General features: G+C 51.4%; 34 non-coding genes across 34 annotated transcripts; all 34 read right to left on the bottom strand.

The window, feature by feature from the left end:
* Positions 1-86: 86 nt before the first annotated feature.
* On the bottom strand, positions 87-168 carry Trnal-cag (transfer RNA leucine (anticodon CAG)). Its single transcript has one exon. It is a non-coding gene; the product is annotated as a tRNA-Leu (tRNA).
* Positions 169-241: 73 nt separating this feature from the next.
* Trnal-aag (transfer RNA leucine (anticodon AAG)) lies at positions 242-323 on the bottom strand. The gene has a single exon. It is a non-coding gene; the product is annotated as a tRNA-Leu (tRNA).
* Positions 324-610: 287 nt separating this feature from the next.
* On the bottom strand, positions 611-682 carry Trnah-gug (transfer RNA histidin (anticodon GUG)). The gene has a single exon. It is a non-coding gene; the product is annotated as a tRNA-His (tRNA).
* A 376-nt stretch (positions 683-1,058) lies between these two features.
* On the bottom strand, positions 1,059-1,130 carry Trnae-cuc (transfer RNA glutamic acid (anticodon CUC)). The gene has a single exon. It is a non-coding gene; the product is annotated as a tRNA-Glu (tRNA).
* A 271-nt stretch (positions 1,131-1,401) lies between these two features.
* On the bottom strand, positions 1,402-1,483 carry Trnal-cag (transfer RNA leucine (anticodon CAG)). Its single transcript has one exon. It is a non-coding gene; the product is annotated as a tRNA-Leu (tRNA).
* A 73-nt stretch (positions 1,484-1,556) lies between these two features.
* On the bottom strand, positions 1,557-1,638 carry Trnal-aag (transfer RNA leucine (anticodon AAG)). Its single transcript has one exon. It is a non-coding gene; the product is annotated as a tRNA-Leu (tRNA).
* A 287-nt stretch (positions 1,639-1,925) lies between these two features.
* Trnah-gug (transfer RNA histidin (anticodon GUG)) lies at positions 1,926-1,997 on the bottom strand. Its single transcript has one exon. It is a non-coding gene; the product is annotated as a tRNA-His (tRNA).
* A 376-nt stretch (positions 1,998-2,373) lies between these two features.
* Positions 2,374-2,445, bottom strand: Trnae-cuc (transfer RNA glutamic acid (anticodon CUC)). The gene has a single exon. It is a non-coding gene; the product is annotated as a tRNA-Glu (tRNA).
* Positions 2,446-2,716: 271 nt separating this feature from the next.
* Trnal-cag (transfer RNA leucine (anticodon CAG)) lies at positions 2,717-2,798 on the bottom strand. The gene has a single exon. It is a non-coding gene; the product is annotated as a tRNA-Leu (tRNA).
* Positions 2,799-2,871: 73 nt separating this feature from the next.
* Positions 2,872-2,953, bottom strand: Trnal-aag (transfer RNA leucine (anticodon AAG)). The gene has a single exon. It is a non-coding gene; the product is annotated as a tRNA-Leu (tRNA).
* A 287-nt stretch (positions 2,954-3,240) lies between these two features.
* Positions 3,241-3,313, bottom strand: Trnah-gug (transfer RNA histidin (anticodon GUG)). Its single transcript has one exon. It is a non-coding gene; the product is annotated as a tRNA-His (tRNA).
* Positions 3,314-3,688: 375 nt separating this feature from the next.
* Trnae-cuc (transfer RNA glutamic acid (anticodon CUC)) lies at positions 3,689-3,760 on the bottom strand. The gene has a single exon. It is a non-coding gene; the product is annotated as a tRNA-Glu (tRNA).
* A 271-nt stretch (positions 3,761-4,031) lies between these two features.
* Trnal-aag (transfer RNA leucine (anticodon AAG)) lies at positions 4,032-4,113 on the bottom strand. The gene has a single exon. It is a non-coding gene; the product is annotated as a tRNA-Leu (tRNA).
* Positions 4,114-4,400: 287 nt separating this feature from the next.
* On the bottom strand, positions 4,401-4,472 carry Trnah-gug (transfer RNA histidin (anticodon GUG)). Its single transcript has one exon. It is a non-coding gene; the product is annotated as a tRNA-His (tRNA).
* A 376-nt stretch (positions 4,473-4,848) lies between these two features.
* Positions 4,849-4,920, bottom strand: Trnae-cuc (transfer RNA glutamic acid (anticodon CUC)). Its single transcript has one exon. It is a non-coding gene; the product is annotated as a tRNA-Glu (tRNA).
* A 271-nt stretch (positions 4,921-5,191) lies between these two features.
* Positions 5,192-5,273, bottom strand: Trnal-cag (transfer RNA leucine (anticodon CAG)). The gene has a single exon. It is a non-coding gene; the product is annotated as a tRNA-Leu (tRNA).
* Positions 5,274-11,830: 6,557 nt separating this feature from the next.
* Positions 11,831-11,902, bottom strand: Trnah-gug (transfer RNA histidin (anticodon GUG)). The gene has a single exon. It is a non-coding gene; the product is annotated as a tRNA-His (tRNA).
* Positions 11,903-12,270: 368 nt separating this feature from the next.
* Positions 12,271-12,342, bottom strand: Trnae-cuc (transfer RNA glutamic acid (anticodon CUC)). Its single transcript has one exon. It is a non-coding gene; the product is annotated as a tRNA-Glu (tRNA).
* A 271-nt stretch (positions 12,343-12,613) lies between these two features.
* Positions 12,614-12,695, bottom strand: Trnal-cag (transfer RNA leucine (anticodon CAG)). The gene has a single exon. It is a non-coding gene; the product is annotated as a tRNA-Leu (tRNA).
* Positions 12,696-12,768: 73 nt separating this feature from the next.
* Trnal-aag (transfer RNA leucine (anticodon AAG)) lies at positions 12,769-12,850 on the bottom strand. The gene has a single exon. It is a non-coding gene; the product is annotated as a tRNA-Leu (tRNA).
* Positions 12,851-13,137: 287 nt separating this feature from the next.
* On the bottom strand, positions 13,138-13,209 carry Trnah-gug (transfer RNA histidin (anticodon GUG)). Its single transcript has one exon. It is a non-coding gene; the product is annotated as a tRNA-His (tRNA).
* Positions 13,210-13,585: 376 nt separating this feature from the next.
* Trnae-cuc (transfer RNA glutamic acid (anticodon CUC)) lies at positions 13,586-13,657 on the bottom strand. Its single transcript has one exon. It is a non-coding gene; the product is annotated as a tRNA-Glu (tRNA).
* A 271-nt stretch (positions 13,658-13,928) lies between these two features.
* On the bottom strand, positions 13,929-14,010 carry Trnal-cag (transfer RNA leucine (anticodon CAG)). The gene has a single exon. It is a non-coding gene; the product is annotated as a tRNA-Leu (tRNA).
* A 287-nt stretch (positions 14,011-14,297) lies between these two features.
* Positions 14,298-14,369, bottom strand: Trnah-gug (transfer RNA histidin (anticodon GUG)). The gene has a single exon. It is a non-coding gene; the product is annotated as a tRNA-His (tRNA).
* Positions 14,370-14,745: 376 nt separating this feature from the next.
* On the bottom strand, positions 14,746-14,817 carry Trnae-cuc (transfer RNA glutamic acid (anticodon CUC)). The gene has a single exon. It is a non-coding gene; the product is annotated as a tRNA-Glu (tRNA).
* Positions 14,818-15,088: 271 nt separating this feature from the next.
* Positions 15,089-15,170, bottom strand: Trnal-cag (transfer RNA leucine (anticodon CAG)). The gene has a single exon. It is a non-coding gene; the product is annotated as a tRNA-Leu (tRNA).
* A 73-nt stretch (positions 15,171-15,243) lies between these two features.
* Positions 15,244-15,325, bottom strand: Trnal-aag (transfer RNA leucine (anticodon AAG)). The gene has a single exon. It is a non-coding gene; the product is annotated as a tRNA-Leu (tRNA).
* A 287-nt stretch (positions 15,326-15,612) lies between these two features.
* Positions 15,613-15,684, bottom strand: Trnah-gug (transfer RNA histidin (anticodon GUG)). Its single transcript has one exon. It is a non-coding gene; the product is annotated as a tRNA-His (tRNA).
* Positions 15,685-16,060: 376 nt separating this feature from the next.
* Positions 16,061-16,132, bottom strand: Trnae-cuc (transfer RNA glutamic acid (anticodon CUC)). The gene has a single exon. It is a non-coding gene; the product is annotated as a tRNA-Glu (tRNA).
* Positions 16,133-16,403: 271 nt separating this feature from the next.
* Positions 16,404-16,485, bottom strand: Trnal-cag (transfer RNA leucine (anticodon CAG)). The gene has a single exon. It is a non-coding gene; the product is annotated as a tRNA-Leu (tRNA).
* A 73-nt stretch (positions 16,486-16,558) lies between these two features.
* On the bottom strand, positions 16,559-16,640 carry Trnal-aag (transfer RNA leucine (anticodon AAG)). The gene has a single exon. It is a non-coding gene; the product is annotated as a tRNA-Leu (tRNA).
* Positions 16,641-16,927: 287 nt separating this feature from the next.
* Positions 16,928-16,999, bottom strand: Trnah-gug (transfer RNA histidin (anticodon GUG)). Its single transcript has one exon. It is a non-coding gene; the product is annotated as a tRNA-His (tRNA).
* A 368-nt stretch (positions 17,000-17,367) lies between these two features.
* Trnae-cuc (transfer RNA glutamic acid (anticodon CUC)) lies at positions 17,368-17,439 on the bottom strand. Its single transcript has one exon. It is a non-coding gene; the product is annotated as a tRNA-Glu (tRNA).
* A 271-nt stretch (positions 17,440-17,710) lies between these two features.
* Positions 17,711-17,792, bottom strand: Trnal-cag (transfer RNA leucine (anticodon CAG)). Its single transcript has one exon. It is a non-coding gene; the product is annotated as a tRNA-Leu (tRNA).
* Between the last annotated feature and the right edge of the window lie 604 nt (positions 17,793-18,396).

Below are 18,396 nucleotides of genomic sequence, written 5' to 3'. Positions count from 1 at the left end.
CTGCTACGACAATTTAAGAAAGAGACGCTCACGGCTTGCTGCGCTGTTTCCTTCGCGGGTAATCAGTGCTCCTGCTTAGAAAACATTGGCAGCGGTGGGATTCGAACCCACGCCTCCGAAGAGACTGGTGCCTGAAACCAGCGCCTTAGACCGCTCGGCCACGCTACCTACGCGGCGCCAGGGGCACAGGAGCTGCTTTCTACAGCACGAGAAAACACCACAAAAAAAAACGAGAAAAAGTTGGCAGCGGTGGGATTCGAACCCACGCCTCCGAAGAGACTGGTGCCTTAAACCAGCGCCTTAGACCGCTCGGCCACGCTACCTGCGTCAGTGTTGTTCGCTTTCGTAGAAACAGTGCACGACACAGCTTCCTGTTCTGCTGCGACTGGCCGCTCATCCATTGCACTTCAAACAACTGCCCTTTTCGAATAGAGGTTAACTACACAGGCAGCAGCCCGCGCTGTGGTGCGGCGGCATTACGTGTTGATAATGAACTGGTAGTGCCACCTGCAGCTCGTGGAACATGAGCGAGAAATCCAGAGGGCACCGTGAATTCAAACAGTGGTTCACTACCGTCATTGCAGCGACAGCAAGGCAAAACTTTAAAAAGTGCCGTGACCAGGATTCGAACCTGGGTTATTGCGGCCACAACGCAATGTCCTAACCACTAGACGATCACGGCCACGGAGGCACCGCCGAAAGCAGTTCTCGCGACTGCAAGTGGCTATGCACAGCAAAGCTCAGCCCACTGTGTCTCGCCACAGCTGTGTCAGACGTGGTCTCCATTATATGTATACTGGCAAACGAAACGTGTCTGCGCTGTTAGGACACTAAGCAGTGTGGTTAGCTGCATTAAACCCCTGTGGCAATGTCTTGTAGTCCTCCAACTCTGTTGACCACAGGTATGTGCCTCGATAAGAGGTGGACAGATGTCGCATCGCTCTCGCCGTCACTTGTGACCGCGAATCGTACTTAACGTCATTTTGTGCAAGCGTCAGCGGAGCGTCAGTCGAGCTAAGTCGGGACAAGTCGCATAAGAGGAGCAGTAAAATGCGTATTTCCGGTACCGGGAATCGAACCCGGGCCTCCTGGGTGAGAGCCAGGTATCCTAGCCACTAGACCACACCGGATAACGACACAAGTGCTCCTCCAGCGAACACAGCAAGCTGTACACAATCCACTTGACGACAACGGCAAAAATTAGCGTTTCCACTGCATAGAACGTCATGCTCGAGACACATTTCGTGGAGACGAGCGCCAGCAATCGTGACACCAAACTGCGCGTGTGAATCCTGTCGTTGCACCACGCACTGTGCTGCTACGACAATTTAAGAAAGAGACGCTCACGGCTTGCTGCGCTGTTTCCTTCGCGGGTAATCAGTGCTCCTGCTTAGAAAACATTGGCAGCGGTGGGATTCGAACCCACGCCTCCGAAGAGACTGGTGCCTGAAACCAGCGCCTTAGACCGCTCGGCCACGCTACCTACGCGGCGCCAGGGGCACAGGAGCTGCTTTCTACAGCACGAGAAAACACCACAAAAAAAAACGAGAAAAAGTTGGCAGCGGTGGGATTCGAACCCACGCCTCCGAAGAGACTGGTGCCTTAAACCAGCGCCTTAGACCGCTCGGCCACGCTACCTGCGTCAGTGTTGTTCGCTTTCGTAGAAACAGTGCACGACACAGCTTCCTGTTCTGCTGCGACTGGCCGCTCATCCATTGCACTTCAAACAACTGCCCTTTTCGAATAGAGGTTAACTACACAGGCAGCAGCCCGCGCTGTGGTGCGGCGGCATTACGTGTTGATAATGAACTGGTAGTGCCACCTGCAGCTCGTGGAACATGAGCGAGAAATCCAGAGGGCACCGTGAATTCAAACAGTGGTTCACTACCGTCATTGCAGCGACAGCAAGGCAAAACTTTAAAAAGTGCCGTGACCAGGATTCGAACCTGGGTTATTGCGGCCACAACGCAATGTCCTAACCACTAGACGATCACGGCCACGGAGGCACCGCCGAAAGCAGTTCTCGCGACTGCAAGTGGCTATGCACAGCAAAGCTCAGCCCACTGTGTCTCGCCACAGCTGTGTCAGACGTGGTCTCCATTATATGTATACTGGCAAACGAAACGTGTCTGCGCTGTTAGGACACTAAGCAGTGTGGTTAGCTGCATTAAACCCCTGTGGCAATGTCTTGTAGTCCTCCAACTCTGTTGACCACAGGTATGTGCCTCGATAAGAGGTGGACAGATGTCGCATCGCTCTCGCCGTCACTTGTGACCGCGAATCGTACTTAACGTCATTTTGTGCAAGCGTCAGCGGAGCGTCAGTCGAGCTAAGTCGGGACAAGTCGCATAAGAGGAGCAGTAAAATGCGTATTTCCGGTACCGGGAATCGAACCCGGGCCTCCTGGGTGAGAGCCAGGTATCCTAGCCACTAGACCACACCGGATAACGACACAAGTGCTCCTCCAGCGAACACAGCAAGCTGTACACAATCCACTTGACGACAACGGCAAAAATTAGCGTTTCCACTGCATAGAACGTCATGCTCGAGACACATTTCGTGGAGACGAGCGCCAGCAATCGTGACACCAAACTGCGCGTGTGAATCCTGTCGTTGCACCACGCACTGTGCTGCTACGACAATTTAAGAAAGAGACGCTCACGGCTTGCTGCGCTGTTTCCTTCGCGGGTAATCAGTGCTCCTGCTTAGAAAACATTGGCAGCGGTGGGATTCGAACCCACGCCTCCGAAGAGACTGGTGCCTGAAACCAGCGCCTTAGACCGCTCGGCCACGCTACCTACGCGGCGCCAGGGGCACAGGAGCTGCTTTCTACAGCACGAGAAAACACCACAAAAAAAAACGAGAAAAAGTTGGCAGCGGTGGGATTCGAACCCACGCCTCCGAAGAGACTGGTGCCTTAAACCAGCGCCTTAGACCGCTCGGCCACGCTACCTGCGTCAGTGTTGTTCGCTTTCGTAGAAACAGTGCACGACACAGCTTCCTGTTCTGCTGCGACTGGCCGCTCATCCATTGCACTTCAAACAACTGCCCTTTTCGAATAGAGGTTAACTACACAGGCAGCAGCCCGCGCTGTGGTGCGGCGGCATTACGTGTTGATAATGAACTGGTAGTGCCACCTGCAGCTCGTGGAACATGAGCGAGAAATCCAGAGGGCACCGTGAATTCAAACAGTGGTTCACTACCGTCATTGCAGCGACAGCAAGGCAAAACTTTAAAAAGTGCCGTGACCAGGATTCGAAACCTGGGTTATTGCGGCCACAACGCAATGTCCTAACCACTAGACGATCACGGCCACGGAGGCACCGCCGAAAGCAGTTCTCGCGACTGCAAGTGGCTATGCACAGCAAAGCTCAGCCCACTGTGTCTCGCCACAGCTGTGTCAGACGTGGTCTCCATTATATGTATACTGGCAAACGAAACGTGTCTAGCTGTTAGGACACTAAGCAGTGTGGTTAGCTGCATTAAACCCCTGTGGCAATGTCTTGTAGTCCTCCAACTCTGTTGACCACAGGTATGTGCCTCGATAAGAGGTGGACAGATGTCGCATCGCTCTCGCCGTCACTTGTGACCGCGAATCGTACTTAACGTCATTTTGTGCAAGCGTCAGCGGAGCGTCAGTCGAGCTAAGTCGGGACAAGTCGCATAAGAGGAGCAGTAAAATGCGTATTTCCGGTACCGGGAATCGAACCCGGGCCTCCTGGGTGAGAGCCAGGTATCCTAGCCACTAGACCACACCGGATAACGACACAAGTGCTCCTCCAGCGAACACAGCAAGCTGTACACAATCCACTTGACGACAACGGCAAAAATTAGCGTTTCCACTGCATAGAACGTCATGCTCGAGACACATTTCGTGGAGACGAGCGCCAGCAATCGTGACACCAAACTGCGCGTGTGAATCCTGTCGTTGCACCACGCACTGTGCTGCTACGACAATTTAAGAAAGAGACGCTCACGGCTTGCTGCGCTGTTTCCTTCGCGGGTAATCAGTGCTCCTGCTTAGAAAACATTGGCAGCGGTGGGATTCGAACCCACGCCTCCGAAGAGACTGGTGCCTTAAACCAGCGCCTTAGACCGCTCGGCCACGCTACCTGCGTCAGTGTTGTTCGCTTTCGTAGAAACAGTGCACGACACAGCTTCCTGTTCTGCTGCGACTGGCCGCTCATCCATTGCACTTCAAACAACTGCCCTTTTCGAATAGAGGTTAACTACACAGGCAGCAGCCCGCGCTGTGGTGCGGCGGCATTACGTGTTGATAATGAACTGGTAGTGCCACCTGCAGCTCGTGGAACATGAGCGAGAAATCCAGAGGGCACCGTGAATTCAAACAGTGGTTCACTACCGTCATTGCAGCGACAGCAAGGCAAAACTTTAAAAAGTGCCGTGACCAGGATTCGAACCTGGGTTATTGCGGCCACAACGCAATGTCCTAACCACTAGACGATCACGGCCACGGAGGCACCGCCGAAAGCAGTTCTCGCGACTGCAAGTGGCTATGCACAGCAAAGCTCAGCCCACTGTGTCTCGCCACAGCTGTGTCAGACGTGGTCTCCATTATATGTATACTGGCAAACGAAACGTGTCTGCGCTGTTAGGACACTAAGCAGTGTGGTTAGCTGCATTAAACCCCTGTGGCAATGTCTTGTAGTCCTCCAACTCTGTTGACCACAGGTATGTGCCTCGATAAGAGGTGGACAGATGTCGCATCGCTCTCGCCGTCACTTGTGACCGCGAATCGTACTTAACGTCATTTTGTGCAAGCGTCAGCGGAGCGTCAGTCGAGCTAAGTCGGGACAAGTCGCATAAGAGGAGCAGTAAAATGCGTATTTCCGGTACCGGGAATCGAACCCGGGCCTCCTGGGTGAGAGCCAGGTATCCTAGCCACTAGACCACACCGGATAACGACACAAGTGCTCCTCCAGCGAACACAGCAAGCTGTACACAATCCACTTGACGACAACGGCAAAAATTAGCGTTTCCACTGCATAGAACGTCATGCTCGAGACACATTTCGTGGAGACGAGCGCCAGCAATCGTGACACCAAACTGCGCGTGTGAATCCTGTCGTTGCACCACGCACTGTGCTGCTACGACAATTTAAGAAAGAGACGCTCACGGCTTGCTGCGCTGTTTCCTTCGCGGGTAATCAGTGCTCCTGCTTAGAAAACATTGGCAGCGGTGGGATTCGAACCCACGCCTCCGAAGAGACTGGTGCCTGAAACCAGCGCCTTAGACCGCTCGGCCACGCTACCTACGCGGCGCCAGGGGCACAGGAGCTGCTTTCTACAGCACGAGAAAACACCACAAAAAAAAACGAGAAAAAGTTGGCAGCTTTTTTTTTTTTTATTTATTTATTTATTTTTTTTTTTTTTTTTTTTTTTTTTTTTATTTTTTTTTTTTTTTACGGGCCTCCCAACTCCCCTTATAGCCCGGCCTTGCGCTCTCCAATTTATGCCTTCTTCGGCGAGCTTCTTTAGCTATAAAATAAAACGGTGCTTCTTGCAAACAGAAAGGATGAATTGTTGAACTGTCCATTCAGCTGAAAACCGTAAACTCCTCGGTATGGTTCCTTTGGCGTCGACGTCCTCCGGTAGACGTTGGTGGTCAAGATGATGTGATGGAATCGGAGATACTGGATTGCTTTGAGGAAAGTTTCTTGTGGCTGTTTACCGCTAGCGAAGCATCGAAGGAAAACTAAAACCCTCTTAAAGTCAAAGTGCAGGCCTATAATGACAGCAAAGCAGTCGCTCGGCGCCTACACGCCTTAAAATAAAAAATGAAAGAATAACAGCGCATCAGGCGCTTTCCACCTAAATGCAATAAAGAAAGAATAAAATTTGAAAAAAAAAAAAGAATAAAAAATCAAATACTGCCTGGGTTAGTCCTCTCAGTAACAGGGAAGGAACACCCTTCACACGTCCCATGACATTATATTCAAAATGCTTCGTGGCGGCCATTAAAATAAGTAATGAAAAAAGTCACAAAAATTAAAAATATCGACACATGTCAAAGGAATGAATATACTCCCGAACTTTCCGAACTGTCCGGCGGATAAAGGGAAGTAAAACACAATCCTCTCCGACGTGTTTAAAAAGAAAATAAAAAATCCTCTGTTCTTAAAAACCAAACAATCTCCGTGGCAGCGGCGTGCGCAACGCACCCGTGAATGTACGCCGATAACGGAGGAACCAGACGGTATAAAAAATGAATTAAATACAGAAAGAAATCACTAAATGACAGCAAAACACAAACATACACAAACACAGGATAACACTGTGTTAAACTTTTCGTCGCGTAATTTCCACATTGTAGTTCTGCACAAGCGTAAGCATCGTACTTGTTATGATTCACTGTTCCTGTAGCATTCAATTTGCATTAACTATGTATCCGGACCCGGAGACAATGCAAAACACAGAAGTAAAGAAAAGTCGCAGCAGTGAAGTGTTGATTACAACAGTTTGTCGTGGGCAAATGCAAGTGCAATTTGCAGAAAATTGGCAAAGATTTTGGCATAGTCTTTCCTGGTTTTAGTGAGGTCATGTTGTGTGGATAAATAAACCAGATAGGCATAGTCGTCCGTAAGTCGCAATTGCAGGAGGGCGAACACAGTGTGAGCCACGATCCATGCAGTGGCGGCACGCTTCGTATGCGGATAAGGGTTGAAGTCCGGGATCAATGCCGTGTCCGCAGAAAAAGCGGCAGCGCTGGTCCGGTTGATAAGTGCGAGCATCCTGGCGGCAATGTTCCAAGTCGACCGTGACCTCAGGCACACGAAACGATGTTCTAAGGTGTCGTCTTGACGACAGTCTTCACACAAGCTCGATGGAGATAAGTGAATGCGGCGCAGCTTTTCGTTGGTGGGAAGAATTCTGTTAACCACTTGGTACCAAAAGCTGCTGACGTCCGCTGACAAGAAGGGAGCATGAACGTGAGCCCACACCGTCCGCCACGCAGATCGCGGGTAGCGCGCCTCCATCTTATTACCGACTGGCCGTCCTCTTAGTCCCTGGTAGACACGTTTCACAGTCCGTGTGCGATGGTCGAGTACGTCGGCGGCGAGATAACTTTTTTGAATGTAGTATTCTCGAACATAACGCAGCTGAAACGGTATTGTAGTCGGGTCGAGAGGTGCTGCTTCAGATAGAGGCCGATGAATAGCGAACAGAACAGCTGTGGGGCTCGACGGATCCTGTTCAATGGTGACGCTCGTCCGATGAAGGAGCAATGCTGCGGCTTTCATAGCAAAATGAATGAGCCCGAGCCCACCCTGTTCGCGCGGTAAAGTACATGTTTCGTAAGACACCTTGAAAATATGTCCCCGCCACAATAGCCAATAGACTGCCTGTGTTATGGCTCTGCCCAAATTCTTGGGTACCTGAAATAACTGTGCGAGGTACCAGGCTTTGCTGAGCAAGAAAACATTTATTAAAATCACCCTCTGTGTTAACGCGAGGGTGCGAGTAGCGGACAGGCTAGCCATAGCGCGTATGCCATTTAAGACAATACGCCAGTTGTAGGACGCAGTCTGTAACAGATTGGCCCGAAAGCGAACACCCAAAATTTTGTGTTCCTGCTTCACTGTAAACCATGGGCGTTTGAAGCCACGTGTCGCTGCATAAATAGGCAGAAAAACCGTCTTACGGGTATTGATGCTCGCACCGGATGCACGTTCATACTGTGTAAGAACTGCGCGTATTGTAGCAAAGTCGGTAGCCGAGGACACCAAGAGGCCAAGGTCGTCAGCATAAGCGCGACAAACGTGCTTCTCATTCCCAATACGTATTCCCCTACAAACACTATGCAACTTACGCAACAAAGGATCTAAGGAAATAGCGTAAAGCGCCATTGACAGAGGGCACCCTTGTTTGACGGAACAGCAGAGCGGAACAGGTTCCGATAAAAGTCCATTGATACTAATCCGTGAGGTGGAATTTTGGAAAAGGTTAAAAATCATAGTTATATATTTTACACCGAAACCAAACTTCTGGAGCACTCGCCAGAGATATATGTGGCTAACTCTGTCAAAAGCCATTGCAAAATCGACGGATAAAATGCCAAAAGGAATCCTATTCGTCGAAGCATAGGCAATGGCATCTCGGTATGTCGACACAGCACCATAGAGAGTGCGTTGAGGCACTGCACAGTATTGAAAGGGACTAATGAGTTTTTTCATGACCAGCTTCAAGCGGGAAGAGACACATTTGGTGAAGAGTTTGTAATCACCATTAAGAAGGGTGATTGGTCTAAGATTGCACAGTTTCCTGGTGACCGGAACCTTTGGAACCAAGACCACAATACCTTCCAGGAAGGACGCAGGGACATCCACACCATTTAAAATTTCATTAAAAACGTCAGACAGGGCAGAGCCAAACAAGTGCCAAAAATGCAGATAAAATTCCGGTGGCAACCCATCAGCGCCCGGTGATTTGTTCTGGGAACACAGTTTTAAGACATCACCCACTTCGTCCACGGTAAAGTTTTCTGTGAGACGACGGCGATCCGCTACGGATAAGACGTATGGAACGTCGTGGAGAAGCTCGGAAATCGCGGCAGCATCAGTGTATTTCTCACTGAAAAGTTCGATGAAGTGACGGTGGGCCTCGGCAAGAATTGCCGCCTGGCTATTAAGCCGCGCACCGTCAGCTGATTCCAGCTCTGTGACGTAACGTCGCTTTGCGCGCCGGCGTTCGCGCAGCTGATGAAACACGGAAGGCGCTTCATCAGCAAGCGCCCCGGGGGCTCGGCTCCGTACGACAGATCCGCGCAACGATTCCCGTTTCAAATCCAGAAGACGGAGTTTTATACGCCGAATTGTCGCCATCCGAAGAGCGGGATTGTTTGTGTGCAGGTGGATGGCATCATTTAAACAGCTCTCGTAAAATTGCAATGTAGAACGCTCCCAGTGAGCAACATCCTGACTGAACTCCAGGATGGCCTTGCGTAATGCCGGCTTAACAAATTCTACCCACCAAGACAAAGTGGAGGCATATAGACCACGATATTTCAGCACCCTCTGCCACACACGCACGATAACCGGCGCAAAATGTGGGTGTGAGAGATGTCGCACATTAAACTTCCATAATCGACTTGCGCGGGGTTTATCCGCCAATAGAGAATGAAAGCGGCAGACATACGCACAATGATCGGAAAAAATCACGGGGTGAACAGAGGAGTCCGTAAGACAGTGCTGTTTATCACGAGAAACGTAAATCCTATCGAGCCGACTTCTTCCCGTGGGATAAAAGAAAGTAAAGCCCACGGCCCGCGGGTGTAAATAACACCACGAGTCAATTAAATTCATCTCAGCAACGAGCGTCTGTAATTCTAGGCACTTATACGGCCGTGGCTCCTGATCTCTATCGTCCAGCACGCAATTAAAATCGCCGCCCATGACTACAGGCAGGTGGGGGCCCTGTAAAAGGTGACAAATGTCACTGCTATAAAACACACGGCGACGTGGCTGCCCGTCGGCACCAGAAGGGGCGTACACGTTAATATATCTTACGTTGTTGATCGTGCAAGCTACACCACGACCGTTAGGAATTGTAGCGACATTACTATAGTCATGACCAACACGAATTAAAATGGCAGTACCACAATTACACTCGACATCAAAGTTCAAGAGTACTTGATAGCCCGGAATGGAGTGAAGTAGATCTATCACAACCTCCTGCAAAAACACGACGTCAGCAGCAATGTAATTTAAAAAACCCACAAAACTTGCAAACTTCACAGGCGACTCCAATTTATTAAGATTAATAGTAGCCACAACTGATGGAGGGCGGGCTACCATAGACAACAAGGAAAAACAAATAAAACAAATTAGACGGCAGGAGTGGACCCACCCTCCTCCTCCATATCGTCTGCCCAGTCACAACGTTCAGACGGTGCAGCTGAAGTAGACGGTTCTTGTGTGGGAGGTGCAGACGCGGAATCCTGCGAAGGGGGACGCGTGCGACGCTGGGGGGTGTCTTCCGCCTTACGCTTAACTGAAAGTTGTGCCGGGTTCGTTGCCTGAGACGTCGTAGTGTCCATTGCTAGATTTACATCAGAGTGGTGCAACATTTCCTTTAACTGCTGTACAACCTGTTCCCGCCTGTCTGCCGACACACTTGTCGTAGGCGCTGGCTGACTGCTCGCCACAGGACGCTGTGGACGACGCCCCCCCGCAACCGACGGCCGAGATTCGACTACGGGGCGAGGCAAGGGCTTGTGCGCCGGCTTTTGCACAGATTTTTGTTTTTGTTTTGACTTCGGACGGGGAACCTGCTTCCATTCCGGAGACGGGCTGCGTTCTCCGCGAGAAAAAGACCGTGTGTCTAAAATCCGCGAGCTACTGGCACTGCGGAAGCGGTCAGTATTGCCACGCCTCTCCGAAACACTTTCACGTCTGGGCTTTGGTTCCTGTGAGGCAGGAACCGCGTCCGGAAACTCGTGAGGTACGGAAGTGGATGGTGACGAATCCACTACAGCAACAGGGGGGGTAACCACCTGAACGGGTTCTGATCCGGTCCGTTCCGGAGCTTCAGGCACAGCCGAAGGCGGAATCGGTACAGTAGCGGCGGGAACTGACTGAGAAAGTACGGACAAGGATTGAACAGTATCAGAACCGGTGGCAGTGGCATCGACATCCATCGCGACCGCAGCAACTAACGGCGTTTCCGTTTCCGCGGAACGTGCCGGTGAACGGGGAACACCTAACAACACGGCCGCGTACGACGCGTCGTCATCTTGCCCACGGGGCGGTAGCTGCACAGGGCGCCTACGCCTAGGACAATTTTGTCTAAAATGGTCTGTGGCATTGCAATAGGAACACGTTTGCGGCTGACCACTATACGAAATAAAAGCCCGGTGGCCGGCCATAACCAAAAACGAAGGAACGTGCTTCCTCACAATCATCTTTACACTACGGATACCGTTCTCAACCTGATATATATAAGCGGACGACCACTTTTCTTTTGTAATCGACAAAACTGTGCCATAAGGCATAAGGCTACGAGCTATTGTCTCATTCCTAGTCTCAAACGGCAGATTGAATACCCGAACATTTCGAATACCGAATCCAGCATTCGACAGAGTCACATTGCTAATTGTCCCATCAGAGTGTTTGAATTTACGTACGCCACCATTTTCACTGACAAGAGCATCACACAATTCCGGACATTTCAATTTTACGAACAAAGAGTTCAGGAACGCGTCTAATTGCAATCCTAGCACTTCACTTTCAGGAATTTGCAAGTCATTTTTCATCCACGAATGAATTTCGAAAGCAGACGGTCGGGTTACGTTTCTATCAAATTCGCACTGGATATTATTTTCTCGGTCTTCAGAATCCATGTTAACTTACAGTTCAGCTGACTACAGCAGCGAAGAAACAGTCACCGCGAAGAACCGTCGCCGACTGCGAAGCACACGTAAACACCGCCCGACACGCCGGAGCGAGCGCGCGATGTGTTCGGGCCCACGACTCCGAAGAGACTGGTGCCTTAAACCAGCGCCTTAGACCGCTCGGCCACGCTACCTGCGTCAGTGTTGTTCGCTTTCGTAGAAACAGTGCACGACACAGCTTCCTGTTCTGCTGCGACTGGCCGCTCATCCATTGCACTTCAAACAACTGCCCTTTTCGAATAGAGGTTAACTACACAGGCAGCAGCCCGCGCTGTGGTGCGGCGGCATTACGTGTTGATAATGAACTGGTAGTGCCACCTGCAGCTCGTGGAACATGAGCGAGAAATCCAGAGGGCACCGTGAATTCAAACAGTGGTTCACTACCGTCATTGCAGCGACAGCAAGGCAAAACTTTAAAAAGTGCCGTGACCAGGATTCGAACCTGGGTTATTGCGGCCACAACGCAATGTCCTAACCACTAGACGATCACGGCCACGGAGGCACCGCCGAAAGCAGTTCTCGCGACTGCAAGTGGCTATGCACAGCAAAGCTCAGCCCACTGTGTCTCGCCACAGCTGTGTCAGACGTGGTCTCCATTATATGTATACTGGCAAACGAAACGTGTCTGCGCTGTTAGGACACTAAGCAGTGTGGTTAGCTGCATTAAACCCCTGTGGCAATGTCTTGTAGTCCTCCAACTCTGTCTACCACAGGTAAGTGCCTCGATAAGAGGTGTCGCATCGCTCTCGCCGTCACTTGTGACCGCGAATCGTACTTAACGTCATTTTGTGCAAGCGTCAGCGGAGCGTCAGTCGAGCTAAGTCGGGACAAGTCGCATAAGAGGAGCAGTAAAATGCGTATTTCCGGTACCGGGAATCGAACCCGGGCCTCCTGGGTGAGAGCCAGGTATCCTAGCCACTAGACCACACCGGATAACGACACAAGTGCTCCTCCAGCGAACACAGCAAGCTGTACACAATCCACTTGACGACAACGGCAAAAATTAGCGTTTCCACTGCATAGAACGTCATGCTCGAGACACATTTCGTGGAGACGAGCGCCAGCAATCGTGACACCAAACTGCGCGTGTGAATCCTGTCGTTGCACCACGCACTGTGCTGCTACGACAATTTAAGAAAGAGACGCTCACGGCTTGCTGCGCTGTTTCCTTCGCGGGTAATCAGTGCTCCTGCTTAGAAAACATTGGCAGCGGTGGGATTCGAACCCACGCCTCCGAAGAGACTGGTGCCTGAAACCAGCGCCTTAGACCGCTCGGCCACGCTACCTACGCGGCGCCAGGGGCACAGGAGCTGCTTTCTACAGCACGAGAAAACACCACAAAAAAAAACGAGAAAAAGTTGGCAGCGGTGGGATTCGAACCCACGCCTCCGAAGAGACTGGTGCCTTAAACCAGCGCCTTAGACCGCTCGGCCACGCTACCTGCGTCAGTGTTGTTCGCTTTCGTAGAAACAGTGCACGACACAGCTTCCTGTTCTGCTGCGACTGGCCGCTCATCCATTGCACTTCAAACAACTGCCCTTTTCGAATAGAGGTTAACTACACAGGCAGCAGCCCGCGCTGTGGTGCGGCGGCATTACGTGTTGATAATGAACTGGTAGTGCCACCTGCAGCTCGTGGAACATGAGCGAGAAATCCAGAGGGCACCGTGAATTCAAACAGTGGTTCACTACCGTCATTGCAGCGACAGCAAGGCAAAACTTTAAAAAGTGCCGTGACCAGGATTCGAACCTGGGTTATTGCGGCCACAACGCAATGTCCTAACCACTAGACGATCACGGCCACGGAGGCACCGCCGAAAGCAGTTCTCGCGACTGCAAGTGGCTATGCACAGCAAAGCTCAGCCCACTGTGTCTCGCCACAGCTGTGTCAGACGTGGTCTCCATTATATGTATACTGGCAAACGAAACGTGTCTGCGCTGTTAGGACACTAAGCAGTGTGGTTAGCTGCATTAAACCCCTGTGGCAATGTCTTGTAGTCCTCCAACTCTGTTGACCACAGGTATGTGCCTCGATAAGAGGTGGACAGATGTCGCATCGCTCTCGCCGTCACTTGTGACCGCGAATCGTACTTAACGTCATTTTGTGCAAGCGTCAGCGGAGCGTCAGTCGAGCTAAGTCGGGACAAGTCGCATAAGAGGAGCAGTAAAATGCGTATTTCCGGTACCGGGAATCGAACCCGGGCCTCCTGGGTGAGAGCCAGGTATCCTAGCCACTAGACCACACCGGATAACGACACAAGTGCTCCTCCAGCGAACACAGCAAGCTGTACACAATCCACTTGACGACAACGGCAAAAATTAGCGTTTCCACTGCATAGAACGTCATGCTCGAGACACATTTCGTGGAGACGAGCGCCAGCAATCGTGACACCAAACTGCGCGTGTGAATCCTGTCGTTGCACCACGCACTGTGCTGCTACGACAATTTAAGAAAGAGACGCTCACGGCTTGCTGCGCTGTTTCCTTCGCGGGTAATCAGTGCTCCTGCTTAGAAAACATTGGCAGCGGTGGGATTCGAACCCACGCCTCCGAAGAGACTGGTGCCTGAAACCAGCGCCTTAGACCGCTCGGCCACGCTACCTGCGTCAGTGTTGTTCGCTTTCGTAGAAACAGTGCACGACACAGCTTCCTGTTCTGCTGCGACTGGCCGCTCATCCATTGCACTTCAAACAACTGCCCTTTTCGAATAGAGGTTAACTACACAGGCAGCAGCCCGCGCTGTGGTGCGGCGGCATTACGTGTTGATAATGAACTGGTAGTGCCACCTGCAGCTCGTGGAACATGAGCGAGAAATCCAGAGGGCACCGTGAATTCAAACAGTGGTTCACTACCGTCATTGCAGCGACAGCAAGGCAAAACTTTAAAAAGTGCCGTGACCAGGATTCGAACCTGGGTTATTGCGGCCACAACGCAATGTCCTAACCACTAGACGATCACGGCCACGGAGGCACCGCCGAAAGCAGTTCTCGCGACTGCAAGTGGCTATGCACAGCAAAGCTCAGCCCACTGTGTCTCGCCACAGCTGTGTCAGACGTGGTCTCCATTATATGTATACTGGCAAACGAAACGTGTCTGCGCTGTTAGGACACTAAGCAGTGTGGTTAGCTGCATTAAACCCCTGTGGCAATGTCTTGTAGTCCTCCAACTCTGTTGACCACAGGTATGTGCCTCGATAAGAGGTGGACAGATGTCGCATCGCTCTCGCCGTCACTTGTGACCGCGAATCGTACTTAACGTCATTTTGTGCAAGCGTCAGCGGAGCGTCAGTCGAGCTAAGTCGGGACAAGTCGCATAAGAGGAGCAGTAAAATGCGTATTTCCGGTACCGGGAATCGAACCCGGGCCTCCTGGGTGAGAGCCAGGTATCCTAGCCACTAGACCACACCGGATAACGACACAAGTGCTCCTCCAGCGAACACAGCAAGCTGTACACAATCCACTTGACGACAACGGCAAAAATTAGCGTTTCCACTGCATAGAACGTCATGCTCGAGACACATTTCGTGGAGACGAGCGCCAGCAATCGTGACACCAAACTGCGCGTGTGAATCCTGTCGTTGCACCACGCACTGTGCTGCTACGACAATTTAAGAAAGAGACGCTCACGGCTTGCTGCGCTGTTTCCTTCGCGGGTAATCAGTGCTCCTGCTTAGAAAACATTGGCAGCGGTGGGATTCGAACCCACGCCTCCGAAGAGACTGGTGCCTGAAACCAGCGCCTTAGACCGCTCGGCCACGCTACCTACGCGGCGCCAGGGGCACAGGAGCTGCTTTCTACAGCACGAGAAAACACCACAAAAAAAAACGAGAAAAAGTTGGCAGCGGTGGGATTCGAACCCACGCCTCCGAAGAGACTGGTGCCTTAAACCAGCGCCTTAGACCGCTCGGCCACGCTACCTGCGTCAGTGTTGTTCGCTTTCGTAGAAACAGTGCACGACACAGCTTCCTGTTCTGCTGCGACTGGCCGCTCATCCATTGCACTTCAAACAACTGCCCTTTTCGAATAGAGGTTAACTACACAGGCAGCAGCCCGCGCTGTGGTGCGGCGGCATTACGTGTTGATAATGAACTGGTAGTGCCACCTGCAGCTCGTGGAACATGAGCGAGAAATCCAGAGGGCACCGTGAATTCAAACAGTGGTTCACTACCGTCATTGCAGCGACAGCAAGGCAAAACTTTAAAAAGTGCCGTGACCAGGATTCGAACCTGGGTTATTGCGGCCACAACGCAATGTCCTAACCACTAGACGATCACGGCCACGGAGGCACCGCCGAAAGCAGTTCTCGCGACTGCAAGTGGCTATGCACAGCAAAGCTCAGCCCACTGTGTCTCGCCACAGCTGTGTCAGACGTGGTCTCCATTATATGTATACTGGCAAACGAAACGTGTCTGCGCTGTTAGGACACTAAGCAGTGTGGTTAGCTGCATTAAACCCCTGTGGCAATGTCTTGTAGTCCTCCAACTCTGTTGACCACAGGTATGTGCCTCGATAAGAGGTGGACAGATGTCGCATCGCTCTCGCCGTCACTTGTGACCGCGAATCGTACTTAACGTCATTTTGTGCAAGCGTCAGCGGAGCGTCAGTCGAGCTAAGTCGGGACAAGTCGCATAAGAGGAGCAGTAAAATGCGTATTTCCGGTACCGGGAATCGAACCCGGGCCTCCTGGGTGAGAGCCAGGTATCCTAGCCACTAGACCACACCGGATAACGACACAAGTGCTCCTCCAGCGAACACAGCAAGCTGTACACAATCCACTTGACGACAACGGCAAAAATTAGCGTTTCCACTGCATAGAACGTCATGCTCGAGACACATTTCGTGGAGACGAGCGCCAGCAATCGTGACACCAAACTGCGCGTGTGAATCCTGTCGTTGCACCACGCACTGTGCTGCTACGACAATTTAAGAAAGAGACGCTCACGGCTTGCTGCGCTGTTTCCTTCGCGGGTAATCAGTGCTCCTGCTTAGAAAACATTGGCAGCGGTGGGATTCGAACCCACGCCTCCGAAGAGACTGGTGCCTGAAACCAGCGCCTTAGACCGCTCGGCCACGCTACCTACGCGGCGCCAGGGGCACAGGAGCTGCTTTCTACAGCACGAGAAAACACCACAAAAAAAAACGAGAAAAAGTTGGCAGCGGTGGGATTCGAACCCACGCCTCCGAAGAGACTGGTGCCTTAAACCAGCGCCTTAGACCGCTCGGCCACGCTACCTGCGTCAGTGTTGTTCGCTTTCGTAGAAACAGTGCACGACACAGCTTCCTGTTCTGCTGCGACTGGCCGCTCATCCATTGCACTTCAAACAACTGCCCTTTTCGAATAGAGGTTAACTACACAGGCAGCAGCCCGCGCTGTGGTGCGGCGGCATTACGTGTTGATAATGAACTGGTAGTGCCACCTGCAGCTCGTGGAACATGAGCGAGAAATCCAGAGGGCACCGTGAATTCAAACAGTGGTTCACTACCGTCATTGCAGCGACAGCAAGGCAAAACTTTAAAAAGTGCCGTGACCAGGATTCGAACCTGGGTTATTGCGGCCACAACGCAATGTCCTAACCACTAGACGATCACGGCCACGGAGGCACCGCCGAAAGCAGTTCTCGCGACTGCAAGTGGCTATGCACAGCAAAGCTCAGCCCACTGTGTCTCGCCACAGCTGTGTCAGACGTGGTCTCCATTATATGTATACTGGCAAACGAAACGTGTCTGCGCTGTTAGGACACTAAGCAGTGTGGTTAGCTGCATTAAACCCCTGTGGCAATGTCTTGTAGTCCTCCAACTCTGTTGACCACAGGTATGTGCCTCGATAAGAGGTGTCGCATCGCTCTCGCCGTCACTTGTGACCGCGAATCGTACTTAACGTCATTTTGTGCAAGCGTCAGCGGAGCGTCAGTCGAGCTAAGTCGGGACAAGTCGCATAAGAGGAGCAGTAAAATGCGTATTTCCGGTACCGGGAATCGAACCCGGGCCTCCTGGGTGAGAGCCAGGTATCCTAGCCACTAGACCACACCGGATAACGACACAAGTGCTCCTCCAGCGAACACAGCAAGCTGTACACAATCCACTTGACGACAACGGCAAAAATTAGCGTTTCCACTGCATAGAACGTCATGCTCGAGACACATTTCGTGGAGACGAGCGCCAGCAATCGTGACACCAAACTGCGCGTGTGAATCCTGTCGTTGCACCACGCACTGTGCTGCTACGACAATTTAAGAAAGAGACGCTCACGGCTTGCTGCGCTGTTTCCTTCGCGGGTAATCAGTGCTCCTGCTTAGAAAACATTGGCAGCGGTGGGATTCGAACCCACGCCTCCGAAGAGACTGGTGCCTGAAACCAGCGCCTTAGACCGCTCGGCCACGCTACCTACGCGGCGCCAGGGGCACAGGAGCTGCTTTCTACAGCACGAGAAAACACCACAAAAAAAAACGAGAAAAAGTTGGCAGCGGTGGGATTCGAACCCACGCCTCCGAAGAGACTGGTGCCTTAAACCAGCGCCTTAGACCGCTTTTTTTTTTTTTTTTTTTTTTTTTTCTTTTTTTCTTTTTTTTTTTTTTTTTTTTTTTTTTTTTTTTATCGGGCCTCCATCCACCCCTTATAGCCCGTCCTTCTGCTCGCCATTTAGTCGCCTTCGTCGGCGCGGCAACAAAAGCCTTTGATTTAAGGAAAATGAAAACGTTGTGGATTACATGCGTCGTTCAGATACAAGCATCCATAGGAAGTAAATAGGAACTGAAAGTTATTGCGGCTCCATTGCCTCGTGGTAACAGAAAACGTCAAAGAAGTTAAAAGGAAAGTGAAAATCCATTTCTTCGAAAATAATAAAGCTTTGTTTTGAACTCTACGAAATTGAAAGAGAACTAAAATATTTCTCGAAAACAGAAAACTGAATTTTCGTCTTCTTACAAAATGAAGCTTGAAATCTTGCCAATCGATTACTTCAGAGGTGTTTGTAACTCGTGGTTCGGTCA

The sequence above is a fragment of the Schistocerca serialis genome, unplaced genomic scaffold (assembly GCF_023864345.2).
Source record: "Schistocerca serialis cubense isolate TAMUIC-IGC-003099 unplaced genomic scaffold, iqSchSeri2.2 HiC_scaffold_762, whole genome shotgun sequence".
Classification (NCBI taxonomy): Eukaryota; Metazoa; Arthropoda; class Insecta; order Orthoptera; family Acrididae; genus Schistocerca; species Schistocerca serialis.
This window is presented reverse-complemented; position numbering and strand designations above follow the sequence as displayed.